Genomic DNA, 18,024 nt, shown 5'->3' on the forward strand with positions numbered 1-18,024 from the left:
GCTCTTAAGGGAAACAGGCCTTAGTGAGTGGGGTAGTTTGAGAGTGGACAAGGGGATGTAGAGTGTCCACAATTTACTCTGGCTGGGGTCAAGGCCAGCTAGACACAGAGGATTAAAGGCATTTTCACTACCCCTACGACAGGAGACCACACAGGGACAGAAAATGTCCCAGAGACATAACCAGTGAGGCGCTAAATGACAGACTTGACTTGCAGTCAGTATTTTCTTCTTAAAGTCCCCTGTCTACACCCCTCTGTAGCTTTGTGTGCATATCACAACCATCTGAGATCGGATGTCCTGAAGGGACCAGTTCTTGAATACTATCATGTGATGATGGGGAAGCCATTTCAGGAGAACTAAGGGCTTCAGAGTTTTGCACTTTCTTGCTCACCTGGCATATTTGAACAACCTTACTGTTATTTATTTTTTTTTTTGCAATCAAGTCTTTTAATTTACCCCACCTGTGTCTCCTCCGTCCTAGCTTCAGCCCCTCTCCCGATGCTCTAGAAACTTCCAGTGTATTTTTCTAGAACTCGTCCCTCCCCCAGCCCAGCGCATCAGGACAGTCTTCCTGTTCCAATGTGGCCCCTTCTGCCAACTGTCCTTCCCCGACACCAGGCTCCCTACACCCTGTCCTTTGGGTTCCTTTTCTCCCCTGTTTTCCCACCAGTTTCCCCTCTTCAAAATAAATCTGGATTGTAAGCCTGCCTGCCTTTCTTTCCACACTTGATCTTATTAGCCAAAAGGCCCAGAAGCGATATGCCTGCCTTTCTTTCCTTCCCCCACTCTTCCTTCCTTTTCTTTCTCACCTTGCAGGCAGCTCTACAGAGAATCGGATTTTCCTCTTCTTGTAGCAACAACAAAAATACTCAAGAGCGTTTTATTTACTAAGAACAGAGGAAGGATGCTATCTTGTCTGGGATGGCCAGGAACAACTGATCCAATGGGGAGCTTTTCATCACAGTCCCCACAGGGTACCTTGTGATGTTTTAATGGTCAAGACCAAACTTAATTCAAATCCAGCAGGCATTATTAGAAGTCATGTTGCCTAGTATGTCTTTATTGCTCTCATTTTAAATTATGAAGTGTAATAAGGTCACATTTCTGGAAATAGAACTCAGTAAGATACATTGGTTTAATTTGTAAAAGTAATCTCCCTTCATAGACGATATGTTTCATTCCACTTCAGCTAAAATCCACATCAATAGCAGAAAAATGTAACAGGCTTCAATTAGCCTCAATAATCCTCCCACATGATGATGAACAGGAAAAAAAAAGAAACTGGTATTTCATATCTTCATCATGTAAGGACTTTGATGATACAAAAGAGATTGGCTCTATTTATTTTCCTGTTGCAGTACATGTCTTCTTGAAAGGTTGTAATACAATAAAATGAATTTTAATAAAACGGAGGTGGAAAGGATTCCTTGGAACTGAGTCAAGAAACTTTCAACTGGGTAGCAGAGAAGATGCAGGAGATCGTTCTGCAAACTGGAGGCTGGAATTGATCTGTGCTTGCATGAGCTTGGCTTGAAAACATGAGCAAAGCTCCAAGTATCTGGGAGAATCCTTGGATTTGGGGAGTTGTGGATGGAATATTTCAGTGTTGAAAATCTCACTCGTAAACCTCTCAGGGTCAAACAGTTTTCAGTAGAGTATGAAAATAGCTCAGTTTTTTTTAAAGCCTTACCTAAAAAAAGAAGTGTGGAATTTATAGCTCAATGGTCTAGGCAATTCGAGAAGGGGAGGGTCCAAGCAGAAGACCCAGGTTCTGGGAGTAGATGTATATCACAGGTGTATGATCTCCGTCCTCTTTTACTCATCTGCGAAACAGAAAAACACAACCAGGTCACTCTGGTAGGTTTATTCTCATTCCAGTGTTCACTCATCAGTGTCCGTAAAGAGTGAATCCTGACTATACATTGTGTAAAGATACGTGGCTGTAGGTCAAAAATGGCGACCGTTGGTGACTTTACATTTGATTCAATATGATGCTATGTAAATACTATAACCAAACTATATTAAAAAGTACTTTGTTCCTTTTTCTTGTATTTCAGGCATTTCTCCTGTTTTCATCCATTTTTTTTTCTACTTGCTGAAGCAGTTGGCTTTGTCAGGGGGGACTAAGTGTCTTGATCGTTTTAATTCATGACAACACATATGTGCACCCTGGATGACATCTCTAGCAAAAGGCACAGGCCTCTCTCTTGCCTGAACCAACACTCAAGTTCACGTATGGTCTAGCTTTCCTTTACTGTAAGTACCAAGAACCAATGGCTAATGAATAATTTCATGCAGGCTCCGAGGTGATACATAACAAGGGGGAGCGTTTCCACACCTACGACACTTAGGGTTCTAAAGTGCCAAAGACAGCGGTCGTTAGGATGGATAAAGACTTAGACAAGACCACTGATTGGCCCACCTAGAAATCATCGGTGCCCCCAAGAGCTTTTAGTATAATGTGAATAGGACTGATACTTGACTGCAAAAGATAACAGTAATGAATGAGGAAAAAAGGCTGTAGGTCAAGCATCGGCTCAATATCTTAGCGGTTGAAAAGAAAAGTCACAGCAACAAGATGTTCTCCAGTGGGTACATGGATTAAACTGCGGTCCATCATGACATCCTAGTGCACTCTCAACACCGAAAAGAAATGAGCTATCAAACCATGAAAAGACGGGGAGGAGAGTTAAATGTGTATCACTAAGTACAGAAAGCCAATCTGAAAAGACTGCATACTGAGTGATTCTGAAGATCTGACATTCTGGAAAAGGCAAACCTATGGAGAGAGTAAAAAGACCAGTAGTTCCCAAGGGTTAGAGGGAAAGGAGGAGTGAGTATGTAGAGCACAGAGGATTTTTAGGGCAGTGAAAATACTCTGCCTAATATTATAACGATGGCTATATTTGTCTAAACCCATAGAATTTACACCCCCAAGAGTGAGCCCTAATGTAAACTATGGACTCTGGATGATCATGATGTCTCAGTGTAAGTCCATCAATCATAACAAATGTACCGCATGGGTGGGGGATGCTGATGATGGGGGAGGCTGTGGGGAAAGAGGATATATAGGAAATCTCTGTGCCTTCTGCCCAATTTTGCTGCGAACCTAAAATTGCTCTGAAATATGAAGGCTATTTACAAAGAGAAAGGCAGAGAAGTCAGAAGCTTGAGAAGTCAGTAGGGCTTAATGAAACGGATTTTCTTTCTGCTTTCACGTTAAAGGATAGGAAAAGACGATAGCATCCTTGAAGGCAGGAGGCAAGAGATTAAAGGTGTGCACAAGACAGAGACAGAGAGACAGAGAGATCCACTTTTCCAAGGGGAAGTGTCCCCCTTTGAAAGAGGAAGAAAGGAATCGATACCGACTCAGAGAAAGCAACGACCACAGGCTATGGTGTAACCTAGATAGCTACCGTCAAAAGAAGACGACCAGTTTGGGAGGAGTGAAAATTACACAAAATTTAGTTGCAACGTCCATAAGTCAAGTTTCACTGGGACACAGACACACTTGTTTGTGTACATATTTTCTATGGCTGATTTTTGCTAAATTGGCAGAGCCGAGGACTTGCGATGGAGGCTGAGTAGCCTGAAAACCCTACTGATATTTATTATCTGCCCTTTACAAAAAAAAAAACATTGCTAACCCTTGACCTAGAGCACCCAGTATTGAGATGGTGAAAATCTCAATCCAAAAGGTCACACCTCGGTTCACTCACATTTTATTGGCAAGAACTAACCATATGGACCCCCTCCCTCCCCCCATGCAAGGAGGCTGGGAAATGGAGCCTCTGGCTGGGTAGGATCAACTCTACCCTTTCACACTGGGGGACACAAATCTTTGTTGTTCAGGTCACCATGCCTGAAGCATGCACTTCTCAGGGTACAGATTTAAATGCCCTTTAGATATTTCTGCTCTCCAAAATCCATTTTCAACTGTGCCACCAGAGAAGGGGTGCGTGTGTGTGTGTGTGTGTGTGTGTGTGTGTGTGTATGGTAAGGGGGTTGGAAGTCTTCCCTTCTGCCTTTCTCCGTATTTCCTCAACCTGCCTGGCTCCAGTTGGCTTTCCTCAAGCTGTCACTCTTTCCCCCTCAGGCCTCTTCTCGCTATTGTGCTGAGTGACTCAGTTATGTCTGAGCTCCCAGGGCTAGATTATATACCCGGCCTCAGCAACACCAAAGGCAGGCACTTCTAAACAGAATCCGCTGGTCTTAGAAGGACATGGTCATTAGAAGTCACCAAAATATGCCTTCCAGGGATGTGAAGCAGCCGTCTCTATGAGAAAGATGGGCTGCGTGAAAAGCATTTCCTTTGTGCCCTTAACTTTTAAAGAAATTCAGGTAAAATATCAACACGTTCAACTCAACCACATTGGTACACAGTATTTTAGGGAGTCTTTTGGTGCCCAAGGGTGGCTTACCAGAGATTTAATATTCTTCCATCAGCCCCCACTTAAAGCTACCTAAAAGTCTAAGCAAAAATGCATTGCAAGCCCAGCCCACAGACTCTTCCATTGTCTTGCCTAAGATTGCATCCCCCAAACCATTGCTCGATAGACATTCCGGAGTTCACACTCTGCTACAAAATTAGCTAAAACAGTGCCTGCTCTCAAGGGAATCACAGCCCACTGGCAAGACAGGCTTTTATACATCTATGGATGATAGAAGGTAGACTAAAATCAGGGCTTCAATTGAGATCCAAACAAAGTACTCTGAGCAAACACGGGGGGTGGAGTGATTAATTGTGGCAGATGTTAACCAAGAGTAATGATTTTAAGTATCAGGAATAGAAAGCCTTTCTCCATCACGCCTGCAATGCTAATCCCAATTCATTCATCATCGAACCTCACCTTGCCTGGCCATTTATCTTAAACGCAAACCCAGCTTTATTCAGGAAAATCGGTCATATTCATTTATCCTTTGATTGCAGACGTTCAGGAAGGATAGCCGTGGCCTGCCATATTTCATGCTCATCCACTCACATGGTAGGCCAGCATTTTGCCAGGAGACCTCTTAAATTGAGATGGTTTTTAATTCAATCTAAAACCCAGGCTTGGTAACAGAGCAGCCTCATAACCCTGTGATACAGACTAGGACACACATGCTTCCTTGTCTCCAGTCCGATGTCCTAGTGAAGATAATATTGGGTGCCTTCTCTTTGGACGCATCCCATGAGTAAATCTGAAGATCGCTGGCCTAAGTTCTTTCACCTCAAGAAAGAAAGGCCTACTAATATCCAACTAAGCGATGATGTAAGGCTGGAGGTGATGCAGGAGGAGAAAGGCATAGATCAATATTTCATGAAAGAATGGAAAATGGAGAAACCAAATGTCCTTGAGGAACCCACTCAATTCTCATTCCTCCATTGAAGTAGGAAGCATTGCTCCTTCCTGTCTGGGCAAACTTTTCTACCTGTTCGTGATACCAAGTCCTTCCATTTCCCTAGTGACTTAATCATTTCCCTCTACCAACCTCACTGTGAAAAAGGTACAGGTATTCTCCATTGTGGAGGAGGAAAACATCAGCCTTAACAGCCTCCTCTGGTTACTTTTCCATTCCTTTCTCCACCCAACATTTTAAGGTAAGCCTAACGTGATGCCCCCCCACTGGGGCTGCTACCTCAATATCAACATAAGCATCTTCTCGCAATGATGGATCTCCCTAAGTAGTCCTGTCTTACTGTTGTTTATGGATAATACTACTCAGTGTTAATATATATTTCCTCCTCTTGTGCAAATGTGTTGGCTCTTTGTGATTTGGATGTAGTTTCCGCTAGAAACCAGCTGGAATCCAAGAGTGGACAAACTGCAGCCCTTCGGCAAAGCTGGCCCTCCACCTGTTTTTGTAAAGTTTTATTGGAACACGACCATGCCCATTCATTTCTGCATTGTTCAGGACTGCTTTTTTTGCAACAGCAGGCAGAGTTGCTTAGCTGTACAAAGACCACAGATTCTCAGAAGCCTAAAACATTTACTATCTAGTGCTTTGCAGATAAAGCTTGCCAACCGTGGAGTTAAATTTTCTCATAATTAATATTCTAGGCTCTACGTGGTCTTTGGTTCTCTTTACCTGTGGTAAATTAATACCAGACTTTAGGGAGGCCACATCTTGTTCTAAGAAGAATCCTTGGTTCAAAAGTTGGCAGAATCCTGATACAAAGAGGGACATTCATACTTTGATTGTTTTGTGCTGCAAACTAGGGCACCTACTGTGCCCATAAAGATCCAATTATGGAAAAAGAGGACTAAAGCCACACACTCTTTACTTCCTCAGGAATTGTTTTCCTTTCTTTCTGGTAACAACCCTAAGTTCTTGTTGTAAGCTAGAGACTGTGCTTACACATGATTGACTCAGAAAGCTGTTATCTCTTTCCTTGACCAGAGGTTGTTCTGGTGAAGAAAGCGTGCTTCATCGGAAAGGAATCTTGAACACAAATGTTCACAGTTGATAAGAGTTAGGTGGGTAACACTGAAGTAATTAATAACACCACTTAAAATACATATTAAAAGTGTTTGTGGGCGCCTGGGTGACTCAATCGGTTAAACGTCCATTCTTGACTTCACTCAGGTCATGATCTCACAGTCATGAGATCCAGCCTTGCGTCAGCTCCATACTGAGCATGGGGCCTGCCTGGGATGCCTCTCTCTCTCTCTCTGCTCCTCCCCTGCTCACTTGTGCATATTCTCTCGCTCGCTCGCTCTCTCTCGCTCTCTCAAAAAATAAAAATAAATTTAAAAAAAATTTTAAAGTATTTGTCTCTGGGGCACCTGGTGGCTCAGTTGGTTAGGCGTCCAACTTCAGCTCAGGTCACGATCTTGCGGTTCACGGGTTCAAGCCCCGCGTCAGGCTCTGTGCTGACAGCTCAGAGCCTGGAGCCTGCTTCATATTCTGTCTCCTTCTCTCTCTCTGTGCCTCCCCTGATCATGCTCTGTCTGCCTATCTGTCTGTCTCTCTCTCTCTCTCAAAAATAAGTAAACATTTAAAAATTAAAAAAATAGTATTTGCCTCTGTGGAACGTGACATGGTGGGAGATGAGGAAAGCTACCACCTTTTTGTTATGAAGGCTTCTGTTCTAAGTGAGTTTTTTCCCCCCACAGGGGCACGTGTCACACTGAGAACATTTTTGGGAAAATCACTTCAATCCTCAGTTTCTCTACCTTAATAATGGAGAAAGGAATTTCTTCTCACCTACCCTCTCAGAAACCCAAAGAAAGTGTTTTGAAAATGCTAAACACACACTTATCAGGACAAATAGAGTGTAGCCCAGCATTCTCCAATAGAAATGTAATTTAAGACTTCCTTGTAGCCATCTAAAGAAAGCAAAATGAAAGAGAGGAACGTCATATTAACGACATCTTTCATTTAAGCCAATACAGCTAACGTATGATCATTTCAGCATGTAATCAACATGAAAAGAATTCATGATTTATTTTACATCATTGTCGTATCGCGTCTTCAAATCTAGAGGACTGCCTTATGGTTATGGCACATTTCTCTTTGGACTAGCCACATTTTGGGCTCTCAATAGCCACACGAACCAGTGGCTCCTGGACCGTAAAACTGTAGACTGTGTCCCCAGCTGGCAAGCCACTTTCCAGGCCACACCCAAGAGCCATTGACTCCTCCATGAGCCCTGGAACATGTTCTACTAAGAAGCAAAACCAACCATGAGTTAGAGACCAAATTCCTAAAAGAGTGTGATTGTTTCCCTGGTTCTTATGGTGACCATACTGCCATTATTACTAGGGGCGCCTGGGCGGCTCAGTCGGCTAAGCATCCAACTTCAGCTCAAGTCCTGATCTCGCGGTTCGTGGGTTCGAGCCCTGCGTCAGGCTCTGGGCTGACAGCTCAGAGCCTGGAGCCTGCTTCAGATTCTGTGTCTTCTCTCTCTGCCCCTCCCTGGCTCTCTCTCTCTCTCTCTCTATCAAAAATAGATAAACATTAAAAATATATATAAAAAAAAGAATTGCAATCTCGGGGTGCCTGGGTGGCTCAGTCAGTTAAGCGTCCGACTTCAGCTCAGGTCATGATCTCATGGCCCGTGAGTTCAAGCCCTGTGCTGTCAGCTCAGAGCCTGGAGCCTGTTTCGGATTCTGTGTCTCCCTCTCTCTCTGCCCCTGCCCCCCCCATCTCTCTCTCTCTCTCTCTCTCTCAAAATTAACCCTTAAATAAATAATACTATTATGTATTATAATAATACTAACATGTATTGAATAGTATGTCCCAAACGCTGCACCACTTCTCCACAAGATTATTTCATTTATGACTCATAACAAACCTGTGAGAAAATCATCCTACCACCATTTCAAAGGTAAGTAAACTAAGGATTAAAAAAAAAACGTATGCCAGTCGCCCAAGGTCTCAGAACTTTTGCGCTGTGCAGCCAGAATTCATACTAAGGTGAACGTTCCCAGCACCAGCTTTATTAACCATAAGCGACAGCGTTCATTTCCAGATCTTTTGCCTTAATTTTTTTTTTTTTTTTCTGACACCACTGCCCCCTCCTGAGTCCGAACTGCTATCTCCCGCTCTGACCTCCAGCTGCTATTGCTAAACATGGGGGTGGAGGGAGGGTGTTCCGGTGCCTTTTTTCCCAACCTTGGGAGGTATGGTGGGTTTTAAACCATCCAGTCTTGAGCCCCCCAATCTCTCCCCCCAAAACAAAGAGAGTCTTAAGATCTGAGCTTTCCACTGCCTTCTCAGAAAGGGCATCAAAACTCCTCTCTGAAGCAGGGCCATTCACAAATCTAATGCCGTTCTCAGAAACACCTCTTATTAAACAGCTCTCGTTAACCTTGCTTCCTAAGCTGAAACCAACACAATTCAGCGTTCTTACGCAACAGGGCAAATTCCTTGCCTTTCCGGGGCTCTCTTGTTCTTCTCACTCATTCTCGTTCCGAAGAAGATGTCTGTCCCTCACCTCGCTAAGCGTTGCCAGAAGTGGTCAGAAGAATGAGCATTCCAAACTCCCTTGTCATCAAAATTATCAGTCCTTTTGCAAAACCAAACCAAACCAACCAACAAAAAACAAAAAACAAACAAGCAAACAAACAAACCAAAAAACTCAAAAAGACCTAACTGCTTGCATTTGGGCTTAAATACATTCTTTAGCCAAAAAAACATTTTTTTCCCCTTTCCTGGGCTCTGGTTTTGAGAGTAGTATTTAACTTTTTTCTTAAAATTTTGTGTCCTTTTAAACGACACATTCAAACTTCAAAATACATTCCTCTTATAGGAGGTTCGAATGACGCAGAGTCATAGAGAGAAAACCTTGAAGGATTTGCACTCCCGTCCTTCTCTTTGTCGTTTTCTCAGGAGACATTTCTGCCAGCAGTTTGGACCCTCTTCTTTCAGTCCCATTTCTGTGCATGAATATGTACATGTATCTCTCAATATTATGCCTTTAAAAAGCACAGGGGATCACTCTGTGCATATTCTCCAGTTCGCCGTGTTCATCTGAAAGTCTGTCTTTGCAATTTTTCCATATCAATGCTTTTTTTTTTATTTGAGAGAGAGAGAGAGAGAGAGAGAGAGAGAGCAAGCAGGGGAGGGGCAGAGGGAGAGGGAGAGAGAGAATCCCAAGCAGGCTCCACATTCAGCGTAGAGTCTGATGCAGGGCTTTATCTCAGGACCATGAGACCATGACCTGAGCCAAAATCCAAAATTGGACGTTTCACCAACAGAGCCACCCAGGTGCCCCTCCATATCACTACATTTTTGACGTCTGCATAATATTTTATAATAAAGATATAGAACCCTTTATTTCCAGGCTCTCCTACTGATGGGCATTTAGTTGTCTATTTTATGCTCTTTCCAACTATTCTGCAATACGTATTCTTATACTGAAAGATCTCTTTAGCACAAGCACCCAGTTTATCTTCAGTTTTAACAGATATTAACCAATTGCCTTCAAAAGGGTTTCATCAGGGCACTGTTCAGGTGACAGTGTCGGGGAGAATCTGAATCCTTCCATCATTACCGTTCTTTGACTTTATCACATTGAAATATGTCTGTCATCCTGACGAAAATTCTTTTTGGATTCTTCAGAAAATTTTTAATGAGGATCTCCACTCTGGATATAATTTCCAGAGCATGGAAAATGCAGCCAGACTCTTTTGGTTTATACCATGGCTCTGGTACTTGTCAGCTGCATGATCTTGGGCAAGTTGCTTTTACCCTTCTGTGAAATGGTAACAATAATGATATCTGACTCCTGGAGTTGTTATGAGGATAAAGTAGTGGGTTAACCTATATTAAACACTTAGAGCCGCATCTTGCAAATTGTAATGATATATAAATGTTTGCCTTATTACTATTATTATATATTTTTATTTTCTTATATATAAGAAAAGAAATGGTGTTGTTATGTTGTCTTCTATTTGGCCCTTTGTTGAATTACCTTACTATTTATAATAATCTTTTAAATGGCTTCTCATAGACTTTCTTCATCAATAACTGTGAAAATGAGCCATTTGGTGCCTTCCTTTGCAATAGTTAAAAGTCTCCTTTTCTTGTCTCGTTGCATTGGCTAATATTTCCAGTGGCGATGATAACAGAGATCCTCGTTTTGTTCTCAATTAGTAAAACCGCCTCTAATATTTCACAAGTATGTGGGATTTTTACTGGAGGATTTGGTAAAGACTCTATTTTAGAGAATAAGGGCATTTTATTCAAATAAAATAATATTACGAAAGTATGTTTTAAGAGGAAGGATGAAGGATTTTATCAGCTGTTCATGTTGGCATCTTTTAAGGTGACTACATATATGTATATGTATGTATATACATGTATATAGCTCATATATATATATATATATATATATATATATATACACACACACACACACACACACACATTCTATTTTGAGCAGCCTATGTGGTGAATTATATTATTGAGTTGCCCAATGGTGAATGAGATAAGCCATTTTGACATTCTATTATCAAACTGTTGGATTGGGCTTGCTAATTTGCTACTTAAAATGTTTATATCTGTGTATGTGAGACTGGCCAACATTTTTTTTCCACGTACTATCTTTGAAGATTGAGTTGAGAAATTTCCTATCTTTTGTTATGCTGTAGAATAAGTTAAATGACACAAATCCTTGAAGGCTTGGTAGAATTTGTGTATAAAACCCTTGGGCCCAGAGTTTTAGTGGCAATCTTTGATTACCTTGTCAGTTTCTTATCCATCTTATCTAGATGTTCAAATTTGTTGGCATAAAATGGTATAAAATACCCTTATAATTTAAAGCTTTCTCTATAACTATCAACCTATTACTTTTCTTGCTTTCACTATTACTTACTTTCTCCTCCTCCTTCTCTTCCTCCTCGTCCTCTTTGTCCTTCTTGTCCTCTTTGCCCTCCTCCTTCTTCCCCTCCTCCTCCTCCTTCTCCTTCTTTCCTTCTCCTTCTTTTTCTTCTCCTCCTTGTCCTCCTTCTTCTTCTCCTTCTTCTCCTTCTTCTTCTCCTTCTCCTCCTTCTCCTTCTCCTCCTTCTCCTTCTCCTCCTTCTCCTTCTCCTCCTTCTCCTTCTCCTCCTTCTCCTTCTTCTTCTCCTTCTTCTCCTTCTCCTTCTTCTCCTTCTTCTCCTTCCTCTTCCTCTTCTTCTTCTTCTTCTTCTTCTTCTTCTTCTTCTTCTTCTTCCTCTTCTCCTCCTCCTCCTCCTTCTTCTCTTCCCCTTCCCTTACTCCTCCTACTCCTTCTTCTTCCTCTTCTTCTTCTCTTTAGTCAGAACTGCCAAGCATATACTTCATTAGTCTCCATAAAGAATGGACCCTGGTTTTATAGATCAGCTATAACTTGTTTCTGGGATGACTGTTTTCTCTATCATTAATTGTCACTGCTACTCTTACAGTTTCTTCCTTCTACTTTATTATTTCATTCATCATTTTGTAATACAGACAGTGATAGGCAGGAAAACATTTTAGACACCATAAGTTAGGTCTTTACTTAGCACAGTGAGGACACAAAATAGGAAGAGGTTGATTCTATAAATAGGGATAGGGTAAGTTTGAAGTTTCATGATTGAAAGATAAGTGAGTGCTGAGAAAAGGTTCCCAGCTATTTATACTCATAAATGGTTATTCACAAGTAAATATTTATCAAAAATTGCTACGCATATACCTATGAAACTTGTTACAGTAATTGCCTCTGAGGAAGGTAAGTTAGGGCTTTGGGTACATACCCCTTCATGCTGTTTAATTTCATTTTACTGTAAGCATTTATCATCTATTCAATAAATAAGTTTAACATGAACTAACATAAAGATCTGTTGAACAGAAAATCTCCCAGAACTGGAAGGAGTCTCAGAGGTGAACTAGTTTAAACTTCCTCCTTAATTTAAATGTCTGTTTAAACACCGGTAAGGCGCTCTCAGGGGTTCCTAAGTACGGGTCTGGTATCTCTGGAAGAAGCCGGACGGCATGGCTACATAAAACCTGCTGTCTGGCTTGCTAATGTGGCCGTGGCTGCAGGCAGCAACCCGGGACTCCGGGACTCAGCAAAGCTGGAGAGAGGAAGGCTATCGTTGGATCCGGCCACAAGAGTGACAGAGGAGGGAATGAGAGGTTTCCTGTCTGAGGAAGGTTTTCGCTTTTGTTCCAAGATCCCTTATCTCTGTCAGGTTGTGTCTGCCTCCACTCACCTAACAGCTTGCCTGGCTCTGGTCTTTTGCTTCTGTGTCGGCTCCCGCCCGAGACAGTGTCCCTGTCTGCCCTGCCTTTGACCTGCAACATCTCTTTATTTCCCAGGCACTATACCTCTGTCCCCAAGTTCAGCCACTTTACTGCTTCAACCACCAGGGAACAGGAGGGCGTTGCAAATGCAGGTCGTAAATAACCACGAGGTCACAATGGGTGTCAAAAGTTGAGTTGGACGGGACGTAGAAAGCGGAATTAGCTAGATGGATGGAGTCAGTAAGTGAATATTTATCTGGACGAGGTGTAAGAGTACATTTGTGTGGGACGGGGAAGGAAAGAGGGAGCGGGACCCATGGTTTTATTTGGAAAAGGAAGTCACCAAATTCAAGATCTCAGAGAGTAGAGGTATGAGGGGCAGGGAAGGGAGGAAATAAACCTGCACTTAGAGTTCCTTCTGTGTTCCAGGAGCCCTGTAGATACCATCTCACCTAATTCTCTCAACTTTCCCACAGTTTACAGAGGAAGCTCATGGGACCTAAACACGGCCAAGGAAACACAACTGGTAAGGGGAGAGGCAGGGATTGATTAGGTAGACAATGGAGAGGTAGGTGGTGGCCCGAGGGTGGTATTGGAGAGAGAGAAGCTTGAGGTATCCGATCAAGTCCTGCCGGACCTTGCCAATAGCTGCCCCTTCGTTATCCTCAACACGAGCTAGAGGGTGTTGCACGATCCATCTCTTGTGAACCCCCGAGGGTTCAGTTAAGCCACTTTCCCCTTTGCTGATGCAGGCGAGTCATCCTGACCTATTCTTGGTTTCTCAAACTCGATAAGTTTCTTCCGGTCCTAGGATTTGGAACATCTTCCTTTCTCCACTTAGCATTTGTTTCGCGATTTACCTCTTTTATTCTGGCTCCGCCCTCCTTTTCAGTCTCTAGGTTCTCAGATCCAACGGGACCTCCCTAGGGCTATCCTTCTTACCTGTGCTGTGTAAACTGAGTTTGGGATCGATCCCCTTATTACACAGTGAATTGGTGGGATAATTTATTCAAACTCATGTCTGCCACTAGATGGAAAGCTCTGTGAGAACAAAGACTATCTACCTATTTACCCAGCTTGTAGTTGACCCTCATTTTGAGTGAAGCGATGAATGAATGAATGAAGTGACCTTGTAAATGAATGAAAAAAACTGTGTCCTTAAAGCAAATCATAAGTGTGGTCTTGCATGGTCTAACAAAGCGCATGTGTGAAGGTTGAAGCTGTCCCTTGCCCAAACCCCCTCCTGTCACTCATGATAACTTTGAAGCCATGGCTCCTAGGGGTAGCTCATTCGACACGCCATCCTGATGGGGTTCGGCTATGGTCTTCTTCCTCTTTGGATCAGGGAAGAAATCTGATGAACACGTTCCCTTTGCCTTGGGTCTCATAGGTTCCTCTCTGGTTTATCCGGGCCCCTGCTGCTCTTCCTTTTTAACTCTGGCTCAGAATTTTAGGTGTTCCTGGTAGGTTCTTTCTGACTCCTATATACTAAGTATCATAAGAGAGGGGTTTTTTCCCCCCCTTGGGAAAAATAAAGAGCAACTGGACGGAATACGTGGGGAAGGAGGGGAACAAAGTCTCTCTGCTCATTTGGAAGCCCCGTAAGGTCACCCTGGGACGGTGTCCTCATTTCTCCCTGCAAGGCTCCAGGGCTTCAGGATCTCCAACCCCTGCAAACATTTCACCATTTCGCAGACCCAACAGTGATGTTGCCTGGCTCAGCAAGGGGGCACCAGGCTCAGCCGGAGGGATCTGGGATTTTTCCACGTCGTGAGTCAATCTGGGCAGACCAGTCCTGCGGAAAGGAGTCGTAAATTGGGGACTGTGAATTTCTCCTGCTGAGAGGCACTACCAGTTTATAAGGGAGAAAAAATTGATAAACCCCTGGGTATCATTTTTTGTTTGTTTGTCTTCATTTCACTCTGGGGCCAGCTGCGAAAGGGAAATGACCGCAAACAGCCCGTTAGGAAAACTGCTTTAGTAAAAACACCGCAAAGGAAAGTCATAAGCCATTGTGACCGTCAGCCAGTGGGAAGGCAAAGGACGGAGCGTGAAGCCCCGAGGTGCGCCCATCTTGCCAAAAACAAAACAAAATAATTCCAAAGCTCATCTTGTGCGCAGAGATGGGTCCTAATGGCACCATAGTATGGCCACGCGTCCGGGCCTCCCGCGTCTTCTCTGGAATGGGACGGGCTCTGCTCCGCTAATGCTTAGTCCTTCTGTTTCACCCTTCCTCTTGAACACTGATTGTGGGCAAAGCACACAGGGAGAAGAAATTGTGCCCGCAGCTCTGCAATATTAAAAAAACACATTACAGGAGCACCTGGGTGGTTCAGTTGGATAAGCATCAGACTTCTGGATCTCAGCTCAGGTCTTGATCTCAGGGTGGTGAGTTCAAGCCCCGCCTGCGTTGGGCTCCTGGCTGGGCATGAAGCCTACGTAAAAAACAAACAAAAAAACCCCCCCAAAAAACAATACATTACAGTGGCACGCCATAGGTCCAACCGAGTCCCTTAGAGAAGCAGAAGAGAGAGAGTTCGCTCTGGCCTGCGTGGTTAAGCGAAGCAAACCTGCGGAATGCAGTTTCTGAACTGGATCTTGAAAGACAGGAGGGAGGGATGCAGGGAAGGGCAGGAAAAAAGGCTTGAGGGAGAAAATTCCCTCCTGGGGCTGGATGGCCTTCTGAGGCCAGCTCGCCAACGACTGGAATTGTAAATCAAATCGAAAGGTTTCACAAATTCGGATTTGGACGTCAGCCGCACTGTGACTGGAGTCACTCTCTTACTCTTTAGTTGGAGTCCACGGAGGCTACGGCGGCCTGGGAGAAGGGATTTCTGGTCGCCGTAGGGCAGCGTGGATGCCTCGGTGCCGTGGGGCGCTGGCTTCCCCAGCTGGCAGTGCCCCCTTGGCTGTCCCTCCTTCTAGGGTGGATAAAATAAAGCCCTTGCTGCCTCTCCCCAGGTGTGGCTCCTCACAAGGCTTTCCAAACCCCAGGCCCCGGGGGGGACCCCGGAGACCACTGGAGACCTCTGTGAGGCCCATGTGAGGCCTTGGCCTCTTTGGCTGGGTTTCAGACCCAACACCTCGGGTCTCGGGGAGCCTGGCGTGACCTTATGGAGGGTTTGTTTATTAGCTGTTCTGTTAAAGTTCCATTCATTTATTTAAATAAACAACTCCATCTAACTCGAGGCTCTCCCCCGGCAGCCCTAAATCAAAGGCAGCTTCTGTTATACTTTATTGCTCTACTTTGCAAATTCGAATTAAAAGAAGGGGCAGCCAAGACCAAAGGGCTTTATGGCTCAGCTGCAGCCACGTAGCAAGCTCGGCTACCAGCCCGAGTTTGCACCCCAGACCCTGCGGGTGCTTTCATGCTGCGGGGCCCCTTTATTGTTCGAGCTGCGTGCAGCAGAGACCGGCATGGACTGAGAACCCTTCGGAATGAACGCGCCAACTTGGAGGTGGCGAGGACCGTGGGGTAGCGCACAGACTCAGGATCGGGGACACCCCGCTCCAGGCAATGCCTGGCCCAGTCGCGGCTCTGTGCTCACGGGCAGTCACTTCGCACCTCCGACCTTCGGGTTCCTCTTTGGGCAAAATGCAGGGACAGGGCAGGAAAAAATCTTCACGTTCTTTTCGGTTCTGAAATGCCGATGCTCCGTGATGACCGGGTACCACGGCCCAGCAGGTGGCGGGAAGCCGGATGGGCAACAGCGAACCAGCAGGTGCCAGTTGGCATCCAAGCAAGGGGGTGCTGTCCACGGGGTTGTAGGAAGACACAGCATCACGTGAAGGTTATTTCCAACCCCAAGTCAGTTAGTTCCTTATGATTATGTAGACTGGGATGGAGAGAAGGAGGTCAGATTTGGGAGGAGGTAAAACAGAGAGTGTATGTTTTATTTATTTTTGAGAGAGAGAGAGAGAGAGCACAAGGAGGGGAGGGACAGGGAGAGAGAGGGAGACACAGAATCCGAAGCAGGCTCCGGGCTCTGAGCTGTCAGCACGGAGCCTGACTGGGGCTCGAACCCATGAACCATGAGATCATGACCTGAGCCGAAGTTGGATGCTCAACCGACTGAGCCACCCAGGAGCCCCTAAAGTATCTTTTTCAATTTTTTTTTTAATGTTTATTCATCCTTGAGAGAGAGAGAGGCAAGCACGAGTGGAGGAGGGGCAGAGAGACAGAGGGAGACACAGAATCGGAAGCAGGCTCCAGGCTCCGAGCTGTCCACACAGAGCCCGACATGGGGCTTGAACTCACCTACTGTGAGATCGTGACCTGAGCCGAAGTCAGATGCTCAACTGACTGGGCCACACCAGACACCCCTAAAGTACCTTTTTAAATCCTTATTAATTGAATACTTAAAGCAACATATACTCCTGTTATAAAAATAATACACAGAGAAAAATTGAAAGGCACAGAAAGTACAGAAGAAAACAAATCGCTCATAATTCCACACACAGAGATAATCACTATTTGCAATTTAGTGGGTGCCATGAATTAATGATTTATGGCACAGTTATATGGTTATACACGCACGCACACACTCGCATACGTAATTTTTTCTCACAAATACCTTTTAATGACACTACGGTTTTTATTGACTATTATTCATTTTGAAATGTGTTTGGTTCTTTCCATTTTTTCTGTTAACAAATAATGAATTAATATCCTTCTAGCTAAATCCCATTGTCCAATTGTCTCAAAAATATAAAGTATTAGAAGCAAAACTTCTAGTTAAAAATGAACATTTTCCAAGGTTTGATAAATACTGACAAAATACTTTCCAAAAGCTGGACCAGTTTATGCCCCCCAAAGATCTTTTCCTCTATCTTTGTCAACATTGGGAAATGTATTTATTTTCAATGATCATCAATCAAAACTACTTAGATGTTGAGTTATATAATACTTTAAAATATATTTATTTGCCATGTGTAATTCTTTTTTGCTAAATTGTCTATTCATGTTTTTTTTTCATTTTTCATTTTAGATATTTGATTATGTCTTAGTGATTTTTTAGAGCTCTTTATATATTAAGAGTCTAGTCTTTTTTCTTGCCATTGCACATTTTTTCCAATTTCATCTGTTTATAGTGTTTTGTAACTTATATTTTTTAATGGTCCCATTGTATCACTTATTTTTTAATTATGTCTTTACTTTTATGAATATATAAAGATTATTTTTGTTTTAAATTATACAGAGATTATTTTCTGATTTTTTTAGGTTGCTGTTTAAATATTTTTACCTATGATTCACTTAGACTTTATTTTGAGATAGGACAACAATTCTTTCAGTGATAAGCTACCATCTGGTGAATTATCTCACATATCTATTGACTCAAAATGTAGCTTTTA

At 43.5% G+C, this 18,024-nt stretch overlaps 1 long non-coding RNA gene across 2 annotated transcripts in view; it reads left to right on the forward strand.

The window, feature by feature from the left end:
- LOC109245840 (uncharacterized) overlaps nt 1–7,295 on the forward strand; it is a 228,326-nt gene extending 221,031 nt beyond the window's left edge. The window contains exons 7-8 of one of the 2 annotated variants that reach the window (XR_008418726.1): nt 2,058–2,256; nt 2,923–7,295. This is a non-coding gene — a long non-coding RNA (uncharacterized LOC109245840). Of the gene's footprint in view, nt 1–2,057 lie in introns of both variants that reach the window. The other variant, XR_008418723.1, reaches the window with a different exon arrangement.
- Nucleotides 7,296–18,024: the final 10,729 nt, after the last annotated feature.

Source organism: Panthera pardus, unplaced genomic scaffold, assembly GCF_024362965.1.
Source record: "Panthera pardus isolate Hobbes unplaced genomic scaffold, ASM2436296v1 HiC_scaffold_3, whole genome shotgun sequence".
Lineage (NCBI taxonomy): Eukaryota > Metazoa > Chordata > Mammalia > Carnivora > Felidae > Panthera > Panthera pardus.